Here is a 17241-nt window from a genome sequence, read left to right as displayed (position 1 = left end):
TTTTACTGGATTCTTGCAAGCATTGACAGACTCGCAGGAGCATTTTACGAGCAAACTTTTGTCATATAAATATAACAAATATAAGTAATACTTTTTTATTTCTGGACGTTGCTGGGGCCTCCCAGCGCCCTGTATTAACAAACCGCCACTGCTTTCTTATCTGCATATGAAAGGCTGCGCTGTACAATGATGTATAATTTAGTAATAGGCAGCTGCTGGTTGTGACCAGTGTGGTGGATGCGCTTTCACCCTATGTCGTTGTTGCGCTATCCCAGTATAATCTTACGTTTGGTTTCACTAAAAGTTAATGAAGTGACTGTATTTGAAAACACATACAAACATTTACTGTTGCTCTGAAAGTATCTCCAGAAGTCTGACCGACTCCTCTAACCACGTGGATAAAAAAAACAACTTCAGTCCACTAAATGATAAAAAAAAGTATCTCCCACATTGTGCCTGTGTCTGAATCAAAGCAAAAATGGTAAACCCAAAGTAACTCATAGAAAAAAAAAAGTCACAATCCGGGTAATGTGTTTAAAATGTTTTTTAATTCAGTGGATGAAACATTTTTGCCAGTTGTGTTTTTTGTTTTGTACCAGTAGGGCTCAAACACTTATTTGGCTAATAAATAGAGAGAAGAGACTTGGACTTCTAAAATGGCTGAAAATAGTGGGGGTGCAGCAGTATTGTATCAGCATACTTCACCAGCTAACTCCAAAAATGTAATTTAAAGTGTAGATGAATTACTAAATAAAATTTCTGTGGTTTGTTTGAGTTTTACATAAGTCAAAATATGATACTAAAATAAAACTACATTTGATTAAAAAATATCATATTGATTGCCAGCAGGGTGCAACCATCTTAAAACAAGCTAACCGATGACACCCTGAGATGGTTGGTCTTTGCTGTTTGAAATATTTTATTAAAGAGGTCAAACCAGCTGAGTATTGCACAGAATTACAGAAAGTCACCTCTTGGTAGTCTGTCAGGCTCGGATCCGGTCGAACCATACACGTTGCATCGCTGCAGCGCATGTCAACCTTTTTACTCTTTTGACGGGAGACTTGGAGTTTGGGATTACTTAAATGGATAAGCAAAAGTTGGACAGGAGCCATTACAAAAATACAATCAATTTTCTGTCAAATGCAGGTGAATATCAAGTTTGATTGTAGTGTCATATCTTGACTAAGGTATCATATTAGTCAGTCATACTATGCAAAAGTTTATCTCTAAAATGTGACAAAGAAGAACTGTTTTATAATTTAGATGACAAAATAGGAGAGGAATTTTCATTATTTTGCAATGTTACTGAATCCACAAACTAAGATTTATCAAACAAACTGTACTCACGTTTTGTCTAGGATGACATGTGAGCTTTATTAGAACGTAGCAGTACAGACATACATATGTGGGGAGAGAGAGAAGGGGATTGACATGCTGTAAAGGTCCACCGGGCTCTAACTCAACTGGGAACTCACTGCTGATGGCATTTACACCCATGCACTCTTAGTCCTAATCACTTGTCTTTTGGGTTGCCCCTGGAAAACTATCCATGGAACCTGGATTTTTGCTGTTGTAGAGCAGCAGCACAAAAGAGCACAGATTGATCCCCGTGCAGCGAAGCAGTCCTCTCATCCGTCCATGCATAAAGTCCCTTGATGAACTTTATAGAATCATATTTGATACAAGCACAACGGATTCAGATCGTGTGTGCGTTTTCTTGGTTAATTCCAATAGGAGCTGTAAAAAGCAATAAAAGATCCATGCAAAATGTCACTTAAAGTGTATACTAGTCTGACTTAGTGGACATTTTTCCAAGGTTACACTGTATGATGTGACACATTTCTATATAACTTTCTGGACTGCAAGAACTTTCCAGTGAGTGTTAGTCCCAGGACTCACTGCCTGCATGGCATGTGTCTTGTTTTTCATTTTCATTTCGGCACCCATGTTAACAGGTTAAAGCAGCCACACAACCTGCGTAAATTACGTGTCTCAGTCGAGTCATGCCTCAGGTGTGAATTGCGTCATCTAGAGAATAGACCCAATGCCTATTTTTCACATCTGCCTTGTGCAGTTCCTTGCAAACAAGAAAAAGATATGTGATCACGTGTAGGTCATGACAGGTAACATTGGCAAGGTAACAATAAAAGGCCATTCTTAAATGGGATGTTTTCATCTTACAGGAATTCTTCCTAGATGCTGCAACATATGGAAGTGGATGCATAGGTTTCAGGACGTCATCATGATATCTCAAATTGACATCAATAAAATGCCAATGCAATAATCCCTCTGTCACCATGATCTCTCAGTTCACAACGTCCACATCTGCAAACTACTCACCCACCAAAAAACACATTTCACTGTCGGTATGATGTAAACCAGGATTAATTTGCAAAGACAGCATTTCTTCAAACTGTCAGACGTTGTTGACGGTGAGCATTTGCCCACTCAAGTTAATTACATCAAAGATCTGCTTTCAGGTCAAAAACCTAGTAAGGATGAGTAGCACTCAGATGAGTTTCCCTAAGATAGTTCCTGACAGTTTGTGATGTAATTCTTCCATTGTGATCTAGTGGACATTTCTGCAGTCAGCATGCCAAATGAATGCTCTCTCAAAACTGTTGTGTATATAAAACTGCACTTTTTGGAGTGGCCTTTTTTATTGTGACTGTCCAAGGCATACCTATGCGAAAATCATATCATCTCATCATTAATCAGCATCTTGATCTGCCACATCTCTCAGGTGGATGAACTGTCTTGGCAAAATTGAAGTGCTCACTATAACACATCAAAATTTGAGGGAAATAAATCTGTGCATTAAAGTCTTGAGGCAATTTTCCCCGAGTTCCATCTGCGTTGTGTCCATCCTCTGGAGCTGAGGTTGCCCATTCAAGTCAGAGCTTCATGCCCCACCATCACGCCGCAGCACGTGTCAGCAGTGTTCCAGAAATGGGTCGGAGCTCCTCTGGCAATAGGCACAGTCTATCTTTGACAGAAGCCGGATGGAGATCACGACAAGCTAAATAGGACAGTTTGGCTCATCAGTAAGTCAAACAGAGGAAAGCAAAGAGCAACTGGTAAATTTTCAAAACTCTCAAAATTATCAAGGGCAGCCTCCCGATCATACAACACATCGCTGCATCAACATCTACCCCCGCATCTTTCAAGGACAAGAAATATGTTCTCTTGCTACAGGTACTGTGTGTGAAATAGTAACAAAATAATTTGGAGTGTGTACAACAAAAAGTATGAAATGGCAACAATTAACACAAACAGACCAAAAAGAAACCATTTAACAACATTTCCCCACACAAGAAGCACAAAAATCTACGGAAAATGGCCAAAACAAGCAGACAAAACACTTTCCTTCTGAAAAGCTCCCAGGAGGGTATGAAGTTGTGTAGAGGTTGGAACAAACAGCTTGGCACACGCGACATGACTCACCCATGCCCAGTGGAAAATGCAGGCTTTTACTTCAACTCTTGGGGAAAAAAAGAAGTCATCTTTTTTTTCTTTTTTTTTTTTCAGCATATAAAGTCTAATTATAAAAGCATCATTTATGGACATCTAACAGAAATATGAACACATCCTAATTATGTAATTTAATTTACTGGGAGTTTAAAAATGATGATTATTCATTGGTTCTTTTGCATTAGCCTACAATGCTAATGGCCAGAGTCCAATGGTCGAGCTGGTGTTGTGTTTGTCATAAAGATTAAAGTTGGGTAGTTTAGCCGGATTTCTTTTGCAAGAACCTGTTGCTTGCAACTAGATATTCATAAATGTCCTAGGAATTACTTTCAGGGCATGATTACTATGCCACCTTTCATTTGGCTCCAAATCTTTCTTGACTGACATTTCACAAATGGATGTCAGTTCTACTTTTTATGTATATATTGTAATCATCGACCACTGTTGCACTTCAGGGGACTTAATACCAGCTTCATCAGTTTTGATAGGAAGTCAGGGGAAAAAATAGACAGGGGAGATACGATCAGGGGTGTGGAGGTTTTCATGGGTGTTTCCTGCAACTGGAACAGTTAGGAGTCATTAATAAAAAGCTTTGGAGACATAATCACAAAGTTAGGAGTCACGCTTGGACTGACAATCTGTAAGAGTTACACTCAGTAATCTCCAAATTGCAGGTTAACTGTGTGTGTACATTTCTATAAGGATCATATACACTACTTGTGTAGCTGTGTGCACACAGTGGGGTCTGTCCAACTGTTGGCTTGTGTTTGTTCATGGGTATTTGCCTACATATACTGTATGTATTGACTGTTAGCCTCTGGGACGTCTGAGAGTTCATTCATAATTAAATAACTTTACCGTCAGGGTCAGCTCCATGTCCCCCATGATAGAGCGCCAATCTGCCTGTCAATTTCACATCTCATCTTACCTTTGTGAATTTGTGAACACAATAGTTTCTTTACCTGGGGCAGTAACACATTCCCAATCTAGACCCGTTTCCTGGAGCACCGTGGGCTCAGACTTGAAGGTTCTGAATTTCATCCTTGATGATAAAACCTAAATAGAGTTTTACGTATGGATTATCCGTCATCAACCTACCCGGTGCCCTCTCTTTATATCACTATAATTATTTTAAAAATCTACACTGTAGAAGACATTATCTGATTTTAAACACAAAGTGGTTGAAGAGAACTAAGGGTGTTAAGTGTATTTACACTCTTCACAATCAGATTTGAACTGGTCAATGTCTGAATATGCCAACATGCATTACTGACAGCAGCCATTCTAATTCTTGCAGCTGGCCAGAGGAATGTGGTGTTATCTTTGGGGCTTGCAGAGTGCCTTGATCCTGCAGCTTCACATTGATTTTACCCTCCATGTGGCATGGATGATGCTCCTCTTAAGGCCAGTTGGATCCAGGATTCAGGACAGAGACAGTGTATGTACTCATTACCAGTTCAATGAACTGAGATCATTGAGAAAATTACAGTTTCCTCCATTTCCAGGAAAAAAAAATAACGTTTTAAGATGAGCCAGGTAACACAAGCTAACATCGGCCAAATGCAGGCCCAAATTGAGAGTATACACTGACACTAGGGCCACTCTGGCTAAAAAAAAACAAGCTGCATTAAATGCTGTTATAAACTCTCAAAGGGAAAGGATTAAAACTCTGGCTGCTATATTCAGTCAGTGCCAGGTTTTGTTCCAAAATGACAAATACTATCAGGGCTGGACTGGGACTATACATTTTCCCTGGCATCAGCCTACTGCAATCAATCACAAACCACTAAACTTTGCACTGCTCTAAATATATGTACTAACTGTACATATACATATACATATGAGTTCATCAAGGGAGCTTAAGAGAAAGAAAACATGTGGGCAGCTGCGGCTCAGATGGTAGAGCTTGCTGCCCATGAATCCTAAAATGGCAGTTCAGTCTCTGCCATTTCCTCTCCACATGCCAAAGTGTCCCTGGGCAACACACTGAACCCAAAGTGGCTCCCAGCGGCAAGGTAGCTCCTTGCATGGAAGCTCTGTCACCATTGGTTTGTGAATGTGCGCGTGAAAGGGTGAATAAGTGGAAAATTGGTGAAAAAGGTGAAAGCAAAATAAATGCAGACCATTTACATGATGAATACCTTCAAATAGCATCCTGTGTGTGAGAGAGAGACAGAAGGTAAACATGATAAATGATGACGATCAGTGCAATGTCCAACATAATATTTTCCCCCACTGGCCCACCTGGCCAGTAGATCTGAGTTTTATTGGCCTCTTGTATATTTTCACTGGCTTGGCAGTCAAAAATGGAAAGTTTATGATATAATTACATCATTTTTGATGATAACATTTTTCTGTGAGAAATGAAGATCTTGACAATTACCTTTTTGCGCAAGAACAACGCTGAGGTGTCTCAGTGTTTCTCACAAGTTGAGAATTTGCTTTTGGTGGTGGGTGATGTGGCCTGTGACCGATGTTCATGCAGAGACTCACAGAGTTAGGCCTGGAACACACTGCCTGTGTGCGTTACTACCTGTTGCTGCGTGGAGTAATTTTATTTCGGCGTCCATATTAACGGATGAGAGCAGCCCCACTGCCTGCAGAGCAGTGTATCTCACCTGCATCTCATGTGCGGCGAGTCATTTATAAAATAGAGCCGAAGCCATGCCACACTGGGGCGGGGGACACGATACTACATCCCGCCCACCAATAGCCGTAACCTGACTGCACCACAGGCCTGTCAAACAAACAGACACACACCTCCCTCCCCCACCCCCACCACCCTACAAAAAAACTAAGTTTTTGGAGGTTTATTTTCTAATTAGTGACAGGATTATTTTCAGATGGACGGTCAGAAGACAAATCTGGAGGAGTAAATTTAACAAATGACGTACAGAAAACTTGTGGGGAAATTTTATTGATTGAGAATTTTACAAGAGAAGTTGAATGGCAGTCTATGGAGCAGGAGCCTTTTTGGAGCCAGCCTCTAGCAGCACCTGGTGGTATTACAGCTTAAGGCACTTCCCATTGCCCTAATTTGTCAGAGCCAGAGGCAACGTTCACTTTTATATAGAGTCTATGGTTACAACTTATCACTTGTCGGACCTCAAAAATATTATACTGATGGCTATTGTCAAAGAGAAACTTATTAATTCAATAGTAGGACCTGCAGCCGCTGCACTGCAGCTGACAGGCTGCTGATACGCAGCCGATGTGGATATACACACGCAGGCAAGCAGCAGCTAAGAGGCACATCAGATCTAATGCACACGCCAGGCAGGTTGTGTTTCCCAGGCCTTAAGTAGGGGAAAGTGATACCCAGGGTATTTAAAGCTATAATTTCCCAATATCTCCTAAACACTTTACAAGCTAAATATTGGTAGATACTACAAAATACAGATGTACCCTAAAGTCCTCTCAGCTTATCAGTAGATGAGGATGTTCTATATATATATATATGCCTCACATGGTGACTGTCAGTAGACACTATGATTTTCTGATGTTAGCTGAATGCTTCACTGCTGGGCGGTTGTGCTGAGAGAAGTATCTTATCACCACTCAGTTACTGCAACATGAGTGGCCCAAACTTTTTTATTTAGGTGAACCTCCATAAATAGCTGAAAAGTTCCTAGACACCTTTACTGTACCTAGAAATTTGAAATTGAACCTCATTCAATAATGAGCTACAATCACCAAAATGTATCTACACAAAACTTAAAACATAAAACAGGAACTTTGCTTTGCTCTAAGAACCACTTGTGGACACACATGTATTACCTCAACAAAGATGCACACAGATCCACCAAACACATATACACACACAATTGTGAATCTGTGGTTAGGTCTATCCAAAATCTATAAAAAAATAAATAAATAAATAACTTAAATCCAGATGGTAAATCAAATAAAAGTAAAAAAAAAAAAAAAAACACAAATCCATAGATACAAACTCGAAAGCAACCATGTATCTTAATAGCATAAATATAATGGACACAAATCGTACATTTGACCGACTGGACGTCGTTAGCAGATTTCAATTCAATTCAATTTTTATTCATATAGCGCCGAATCACAGCAAAGGTGTGGCACTTAACACATTAAAGTCCTTACAACAGAACTTTCCAGTGTGCTTTTACACATGCAAACATTTAGTAAATCAGGCCCAAAATGTTGGTCTTACTTTGATAAATTGTTAAATCTAAAGCAGTATCCTGACTGAAATGGAGCTTTGCGTTAGTTCAGGCAGGCACAGAGTCTGTCCCAAGCCCTTTTTCCATCCAATTATTCAAGTCTGTCCCTTCCAATTAGTGCGCTATATAACTGTACCAGCGTTCATTCATTCTTCCTGCTCCGTGCTCTCCAAATCGCTCTACAATGACTCACTAGGGACTCGCTAAGGAAATGCTGCCAATCTTCCCCCATCTCCCCAGCTTCCTCCCACATTAACAAAATGTTTTCTTTGTCCATATTGTGTACATTCATTCAAATGTTGTATATCTTAGGCTTTGCTGGGAGTTTTTGGTCTCGGGACCAGTCTGTGATATGCTCACTCAGATAGTTCTGGACCAACACCCCTCTTTCATCATGAATTATTCCTGAATAACTTGTAACTACTCAAGTACTTTTTACTTAATCAGTAGTGACTCATGACGAAAGTCATAGTTGTACTATTCAGATGTTTATGAAGTCATTATGATGATTCATTAAGTAGAGTATATCCTGGTGTGTTCTCAAGTATCTCATTATTATTGACTGTATATGCCGTGACTCGGAGCTGGTGTGAAGCTACTCTTCTACTTAATTCATTATTAGGACGTTACTCAGTAACCACTGGCATTTCTGCTCTATTCCCGCTGTTCTTTAAGAGACAAAACAATTGAATTAAACAAAATCTTTAATGCCCAAGTATATACGGACACTAATGTCTCTCAATACATGTACACACAGTACAATAATAATAAGAGAATAAGATAAATATATAGATGCAAACAGAACAAGACACAAACCATGTCAAGATTTGTTTTCTGGTCTGGCAGAAATCTCTATGTTGTCAGAAGTGACTGATGTTAGACTTCACACCAGCCCAGCTTTGGTCTCCTTGGTATAGACTTGTGTATTGGCTCCAAGCCAAGCTCTCTTATGAGCAACGTTTTAAAATTCCTCAACAGTGAGCTCAGCTGCTCCGTGCTGGCCTGTACGATGGTGATTTTGTCCACGCTCTTGGCCTGGGGCAGCAGCACTCGCTCCCTCCCTTGCCTCATTAGTCTCCTACAATGAGTTGGGCATGCCAGGAATGTGAGCGTGAATTCTTCCCTGTACCCCACACCACACACACACACACACACACACACACACACACACACACACACACACACACACACACACACACACACACACACACACACACACACACACACACACCACCACCACCACCTCCACCCCCACCCCCACCAGCAACCTCCACAGCACCTTCTGGGTGCACACTCACTGCTATCCCTCAATCCCTCACACACTCCTCCGCATCTTTTATAGCATTCCCCAAAGACATCTACTCTTCCCTCCTGTGGTTTCCCTCCTAATCAGGGTTCAAACGTCCCACCCCGGTGCTTCTCACTGCCTCTCTCCTGGACTATCACATTCTCTTAAGACATGGTACCAATCACTGGGAGATAAGATGCTTTTCCTCCCCACAATGTAGTATTTTTTTGCTCTGATGAGATTTATTTTGGCTTACATCAGCTTCTTTGAATAGTTGTGGCATACACTCAAAAGTTCAGCATTCAGCATTTAATAATGGTCTCTGAGTAACAGTTGAATGGACATGCCACACATTGTTTTTCTTTAATTGTACAGGTTAGGTATTGAAGCAGCAGCATCAGAAACTGTAATTTGTAAATAATTAGGGAAAGGAAAATTAAACCTAACAGAACCTCATTAAAGAAACAGTACAATATAAAATATTTGTAAATACCAAAATGGTAAAACAATTGGGTAACACACAGCCAAAGTGAATTTAAAAGGAAACCATATTTTTCTGCCTGGACAGTAACACATATGCAAGTAACTAATGGGGACAGCAACTTTCTAACCGGTCCAGTAATGAGCAAGAGTGTTCATACCCACAATGTAATACTTTGGGTCAATTGTGCCCGGTCACAGTACATCCACCTAAACTGCTTGTTTTTGCATGAACAGACAAGCTCAGATTCTTAATGTAAATTGTCTGATAACAGGAAGGATCCCTTACCTGAGACAGAAAAAAAGATAACAAAACAAATTATCTCTATATACAGCCTAGTTGTCTAGCTAGACAACTAATTTTTATCAGAAGAATGATAAATGGGCCAGGCAGGAGCCTCGATACTATGTCTCCACCCCTGGTCACTACTCTGCAGACTGGTTGCAAAGAACAACACCAGTGCAAGATGGCTGTGCACATTTCTAAAAGGTTTTCCATTTCCATAACATTTCACTGTTGGAGGAAGTGGTGACATGTCATCCATCTTCAAAGAAACTCTCTACACATAGGACAAAGTAAACTTAGAAATGGCCTTCGTCTCTTTAAAAAGACTTACCATCTTACTAACAATACCATTAGGATTTAATCCACAATGTTAATAGATGTTAAATTTCATTTAATGCTGATTTCTGAAGGATAGTTGTTAAATGAAAAGGAGACCAGCATATTACATGCCAAACCATGTTGTTTTCCAATGTTATCTTTATAATGACTACTGTGAATTATACAGCTATGGATATTTTTCAGTTTCAACAATGAGTTTCTATTTATTATTGCAGTTACAACTGCTACAAAAACTAGACTTTGCTACCACATAGTATTATACAACAAAACTAGTGTTGGCCAATAATCACCAGAGAAGTGATTATTATTGTAACAACTGTGCAACAATGAAATTCTATAAGTTTTATTTCAAATTGTCGAACATACAATCCACACTATGTTTTAATAATAATAATAATAATAATAATAATAATAATAATAATAATAATAATAATAATAATAATAATAAAGTTTTAAATGGGAGAAAGAGAGAGGTGGAAGACAGTTGACTAATATGGAAGTGAACAAACAAGACCAGTTCACGTTTTTGTCAAGCTAAATCTCTGACAGATTCTTGGCCAGAAGTTGCTGCTGATGGTGGGACTGAAGCAGCTCCAGTTTAGAGGAACAGAAGAACATGTGCTATCATAACAAACAGATATAGACCTTTTCAATAAAGCGTGCAAGTTCCAAGGTGCTTATTATGCAGTTCTAATTCCTTACTACAACAGTTTCATTAATTTGCCATCGTAATACTTGTTTTACATTAGTGTAAAGACTAATGCACATTCTTCTCAAACAATGTGAAAGTGAAAGCATTCGAAACAACTTTAAATTGCTTTCATATTTGATGTTAAACCAGATGTAAATATGAATGACTTCTAATATAACCTGTCTCTTAGAGATAGTGTTCATTTTAACAGATATCCTTAGGAGTGTCATCAAAGCACATACAGTATCTGTTTTCATTCTTTACTTGATGCAACATAAAGAAGAACTGGGAATGATATAGTAGACAGCAGATAGTTTTGCATCTTTTTTGGGTGTGCTGGTTATTGTGAGCTAGCATCAGCAAAGGTTTTTTTTAGATTAGCTTGGCCTTTTGACAATAAACAGGTTATGTTTATATGATCCCCTTTCTTAGTTTTGTGTGTTAGCGTTACAAATGTTTGCTGATTAGAAAAAACGTTAGTAGACAGATAGATTGATTAATGTCTGATTCTGATCTGTTGATGGTGCTGGAGTAAAAGAAATCAGCAGCAACCTGATTTAAAAAAAAAAATCTGTGAAATAACAAGATCTGTTTACATGTGTTATGTAGATTAAGTTATGTGCCACTGCCATGTAAGGCTCTGTTAAAAGGTGCTGCAGCCATGTCTGCATTTCCATCTTGCCATCCACCAAACCTGCATCTTCCTAGTAGGGTCACATTAAATATAGTCACTTAACCTACACCACTTCTTGACTCGTATCCGTGTGGCAGTCATGACAAAGAATCTTAATTGATTTTCCGTTGGCATTGTTTCCATGGTACTGACACATAATGAAGATTTAAGAGATCATTGTCATAGAATGTATTTCTGAGACCTCACTGCCACTACAGTTATAAGAATTCTTCCTTGAGCGACCATGAGTGCCTTCACAAAACTTCATTAAAATTAATTCAATGTGGCAGCATGGTGGAAAGACAAAACTGTTGTCTTTGGAATCCTTGAAGTAAAACTAAAGTTTAACATAAAGCTGTGTGGGTTTTAAAATTGTTTGGCTGCACAGCATGAGTTTGTCCTGACTTCTTCACCAAAGAGTCTATGCCTGATGGTGAATGTAGTTACTTATATTTTCTAATTAAATTCCTATTATATTCCTAAAGTTCATCTCCATCACCTTTACTCCGGACAGATCAGAGCATTTTTTGTGGATTTCAATGGGAAATGCTCTCTGGACAAATACAAAATGTACCAGTATGTCAAAAGATGTATTTACACCATCTCTCCAGGTTGACTCCTAGTAAGCATTTGTATCTTTGCATGTTGTTTAACTTTAGGGATGCAAGAAATTTGATGGGGTGATTGCTGAAGTGTGAGTTGCAAATCTGTATTTAGGAAAATGTATTTCAATGTTTACTTCTCTGTTCTGCCAATTGTGTCTCGTGGGAGAAGACATGACATGAGACAGGCATGAGAGAAATGAAAGGACACACTCCAAACCAAGTTATCAGAAGCGTGGTACTAAGTGGAGCTACATCTGCAGCCTTAAGTACAGTCTGTGTGTGAAAGAAGTTTTTGAAAGGATCAGGGTCAGGGGTTTCTGCTCTGTACAAATGCCTCTTTCCTGTGCTCTGTGGAAAGCTTTGTTCTAACTATCCTTCCTTTAGTGTCCACAACATCACGTAATGATCTTCCCCTTGTAGAATAGATGGGGAGGACAAGGCATCAAAGGTTAAAAGGGGGATCGAGGTGATGTAGGCAAGGAGTGCAAAGGTGTAGGATGTGTGTGTTTGTGCTGGAGGAACATTCTCCAGACACAAGGCCTGAGAAGCTAGCAGGCTGCAAAATCTCAGAGGAATCAGTGACAGCGGGGGGTCAAGCTAAGGGACAGCTACCTCTATCTGCTTGTGATAGGACTTATCTTGAAGTGCAACTACTGTATATGGATCCATCGCTTTGATTGACACCACAAGGCAGTCGCCTCATCCACCCGAGACATAACGTGTCCGCTGTAAAGTTTCCTTGTGAATAAGGCTGTTTTTAAGACGAGAGATCTTTCTGCACAATTTCCAAGTCCTGATTTTAACACGACTATTCTGTTAACTGCCAGTGCAAGTAGTAGCACACCTTTTCTTCAGTGAGGCTTACAGCGAGGGTTGTAATGACGGATGGGTTTTAGTATTTAATTATTTCCACTCATGCAGAGGTTCCCAAACTTTTCAGACCACTTACCACTATGTACCAAACCAAATTTGCCAAGTACCAGATACAATTTTTTTTCCATAAAATATAATCCACTGATTTAACCATGCAAAAGCCTCAGATAGACTAAATTAGAACCACGCAATAGCCTTAGAAAGACCAAATAACAACATAATGTTGTTTCAAAATCAAAGAATACATTTAACAAGCACAGCACTCAAAATCAACAGCAGGGGCATGTTGAAACTGTTGTTTTTTGGACTTTGGAAACTGCTCTATTGTATGAAGCTGTAGTTATTTTCTGGGGAGAACAGTAAGTATTTTACAAGCCCCTCTATGACTTGGTGTTTCCCGCAGGCCAAACCACCTTTTTTGGGATCTCAGACTAACTAACTTTTCATTAATATATAATATCACAAGATATGTCTATGTCCAATGAAATGAGGGGCAGAAGTGAGGGAGAAGCACCCCCATCAGGAAGTAAAGCCTCATGGAACAGATTACGAGCAACATTTGGCAATTTCACCTTTTTTACATGTTTAAATTGAAATAACTTTAAAAAAAAAATGTATCTGCATGAGTATGTACACTAGTAAAAATTCAATTCAATTCAATTGTTTCTGTTGCAGTATGGAGGGAAAAACTAACTTTACAACAGCAAGAAACCTTTAACAGAAACAGACTTAGAGGTGGACAGCCTTCTGTCTGGACAGGTTGGGGTGATGAGCACTGAGAAACAACAAACATTAAACACTGTAGATCCGAAACATACTGCTCCAGAGGCAGATGTCACAATTCTTAGGGAAAGGGACCCATAAGCACGCCACAATTACACAAAATGTAGGAAACAAAAGTACTTCACTTACACCCAAAGAAAACAAAGTCCAGGCAACAGAGCACTCACAAGTGAAAAGCAAAGTCCAAAATATGTGGAAACAGATAAGTCCAATACACAGGAAAGTAGAAAAGGCAAAAGCATGATGAAACAAGCACAGGTACAAACGTTGACTTTCTGACACAGAATCAAGCAATGAGATACTGCAAACAGGGAGAATATGTACTGGCTGGGGTGACTGCAGTTGCATTGAGCAGGTGAGGTGGGCAAGTGGCAGGCAGGAGACCAAGGCAGGGCAAAAGAGAGATAGACTGACTGAGGACCTCTGGTGGCCACAAGGAGTGACACAAGACTTGACAAGGGGACAAATAGAAAACCCACAAAGGGGACAACAGGTAGGTGGAGGGAGAAACACCAAGAACAAACCAAAGCCGTGACACCGGATATACCTGCAGAGAGGACAGTGATGAAAACGTACCAACTATGGGAGAGAGAGGACACAAAGTTTATAACACAGGTTTTTGGGGTTTCTTTATTTTTTTACACAAAACTGTGCTTGGCTCAGCAGTTAAAACATTTTTGTAAAAGCAATATCATGCATGGAGATGTGCCGGGATGTATAATTATAACTAAAATCAATGTTTTTTTTACTGAAGTATCTGCTAATACTCACAGAAAATAGATACAATAACATTGTATGGGCAGAAGGAAGATGATTAGGCAGTTAGGGTCATTCCTTCGGTCAGTGAGGACTGTGAGCACGACTGTGAAGAGGTCAGGGGTCAGTCAGTAAATTACACGTGTAGGTGTGTGTGTCTGTGTGTAGTTGATGAAAACAGCTCCTCATAAAGGATTGCCTGTCAGTTTACTATGAAAGTGTGTGTCTGTTAAGGCACAGAAGAGACTGCTGGCAGACATCAAAGTGGGCAGTTTATTCATGGAGTGGAAGCAGCTCAGGAAACAGGTCCTTTCCGGGGAAAAGGACTTGGAGCGAGCCCTGTGGTTCTATAGCAGGAAATGAGGCATGAGGGCGTTAGCTTGTTGGAGACCACTTCCAGCCCTGAGGTACCACCCACAGGAAATATGACATTTTACATGTACATTACATATACATTGCAGTATTTATCTTACCAAGACATGGTAAAGCCAAAATACAGCCCAATGGGACAGATTGTCAGATATAAACAATAAATAGCAAAGAATAATGGTCCCTTTTCCCACAGCAGGGCAGACTGCAAGGAGTCCCAGTGTACCCAACCAAGCTACATCTAGGGCAGAAAATAGAATGATACCCCTAGAAGTCTGTGAAAGTAGGGGTAGAAAAAGACTCAGGTAGATCACTGGGCTACAGACCCTGGAATGGAAATGGCCAAGAGAGGACTGACACTTTAGTTATAAGCAGAGAAATGACCATGTGATAGCACATCACAGGGGGACAAGCTCTCAAAGGGGGAAGGACAGCTGCAGGTTTGTAGTGCAAAGGAGTCGCATCGACCCGCACTTTCTAAGAAGTCACCAAAGTCAGTTTACTTAAGTCCAGCAGCCATTCGAAAGCCACAGTTTGCAGCATATCAATAGTGCCCAAAGCACAGAAGATGCTGGTACAGGCACTAAAGATTGGGCTGTCAATGAGGCCCGGTAGTGGGAGGAGCTATAAAGTTATAGCTAGAGTTAGGTGGCCCAGAGCCGACAAGAAAAGTAAAAACAGATTTGGTATAGGTCACAGACTGAAAGAGACAGGAGAGGCCAAATTTGAGAAATTAGGAGAAGTTCTGTACCAATATGGTGCTCATAGAAATGGATCCAGGGCACAAACGAAAAGAAAGGTACCGGCCCATGAGCCATTTAAATCCAGACAGAAAGAAATAAAGAGGCTAGTTAAGGAAAGGAGCAAAGGAGCTTAAGAAGCAATGGAGGAAGGCAACAGAGCAGGTGTTTCTGCAAGAACTTGAAATCAATTAGCAGTATATAGGAGAACAGAATATCTAAAGGGGGAAAAGTAGGAGAAAGGAAAGTGTTAGGGTTTCCTTTTTAGGGACGTATTTAGCTTTGTTAGGAGGTTGTTTAATCAAAACAGATGTCAACACCTTAAAATATCAAGGTAAGAGTCAGAGGAGTACTTAAGAAAATTGTACACAGACATAGAAGAGGATAGATAGAAAGGCCTCCCATCAGACATGCTACCATAAATCGAGATAGAACTGACCAACTGATGTGTTTGTCTGCAGATCAATACTGAAATATTGATATATTCGAATCCCACATTTTTTTGTTCTAGGAGCTATTCTTATTTTGAAATACTGATATCTAAAGTGAATTTGGGGTAAATGTATATTTCATTATCAATAGGAAAATAACTAAGCTATCACCAAAATCGGTCTAAATAATACCCAGTTGATAATAGCTACCTTTCCTTCCACTTTTCATAGTCCTATGCAAACAACAGCTCTGTAAATGTGTGAGCACTGAACCGTGTTGAAATTGACTGCAGGTGCAGTCGTGAGGATGTTTTTTTTTTTTTTAAATAGCAGCAACCCTGTATGTGATATACAACCCTGTTTCCAAAATATTTGGGATGCTGTGTAAAATGGAAACAGGGGACAGGGGCAACAAAAAACATTAACTGGCAACAAGTCTATGAAGCATATTAAAAAAAAGAGCATTCCAGAGAGGAATAGTCTCAGCTGTGAAGATGGGGAGCGGTTCACGACTGTGAAAGACTGCATAGGAAAATAATGCAACAATTTAAGAATAATGTTTGTTAACATAAAAGTGCAAAGAATTTAGGGATTTCATCATCTACAGTACTTATTAGTATGAAAAGATGCAATGAATCTGGGGAAATCTCTGTACACAAGGGGGAACACCATTATTGGATGGCTGTAATCTTAGAGCCCTCAGCTGGCATTGCATTAAAGACAGACAGAATTCTGTAGTGGGAATCACTGCATAGGCTCAGGAACACTTCTGAAAACCATTGTTTGTGAATACAGTTCATTGCTGCATCCACAAATGCTGGTTAAAACTCTACCATACAAAGAAGCCATATATAAACATTATCCAGAAGCGCTGCTGCTTTCTCTGGGCCTGAACTCATTTAAGATGGACTGAGGCGAACTGGAAAACAGTCCTGTGGTCTGATTGATCAAAATTTGAAATTCTTTTTGGAAATCATGGACGCTGAATCCTCCGGGCTAAAGAAGAGCGAGTCTATCCAACTTGTTATCAGCACTCAGTTCAAAAGGCAGCATCTGTGACAGTACTGGGATGCATTGGTGCACATGGCATGGGTATCTTTCACATCTGGGAACGTACCATTAATGCTGTATGATATGTACAAGTTTTGAGCAACATATGCTGCCACCCAGACAATGTTTCTTTAAGGGAAGGCCTCGCTTATTTCAGCAAAACAATGCCAAACCGTAGTCTGCCTGAGTGTTAAACTGGCCAACCTGCAGTCC

This window comes from Embiotoca jacksoni, unplaced genomic scaffold (assembly GCF_022577435.1).
Source record: "Embiotoca jacksoni isolate LCO1_2020_lvr unplaced genomic scaffold, fEmbJac1.0.p SCAF_21, whole genome shotgun sequence".
Classification (NCBI taxonomy): domain Eukaryota; kingdom Metazoa; phylum Chordata; class Actinopteri; family Embiotocidae; genus Embiotoca; species Embiotoca jacksoni.
Note: the sequence above shows the minus strand (reverse complement) of the source record.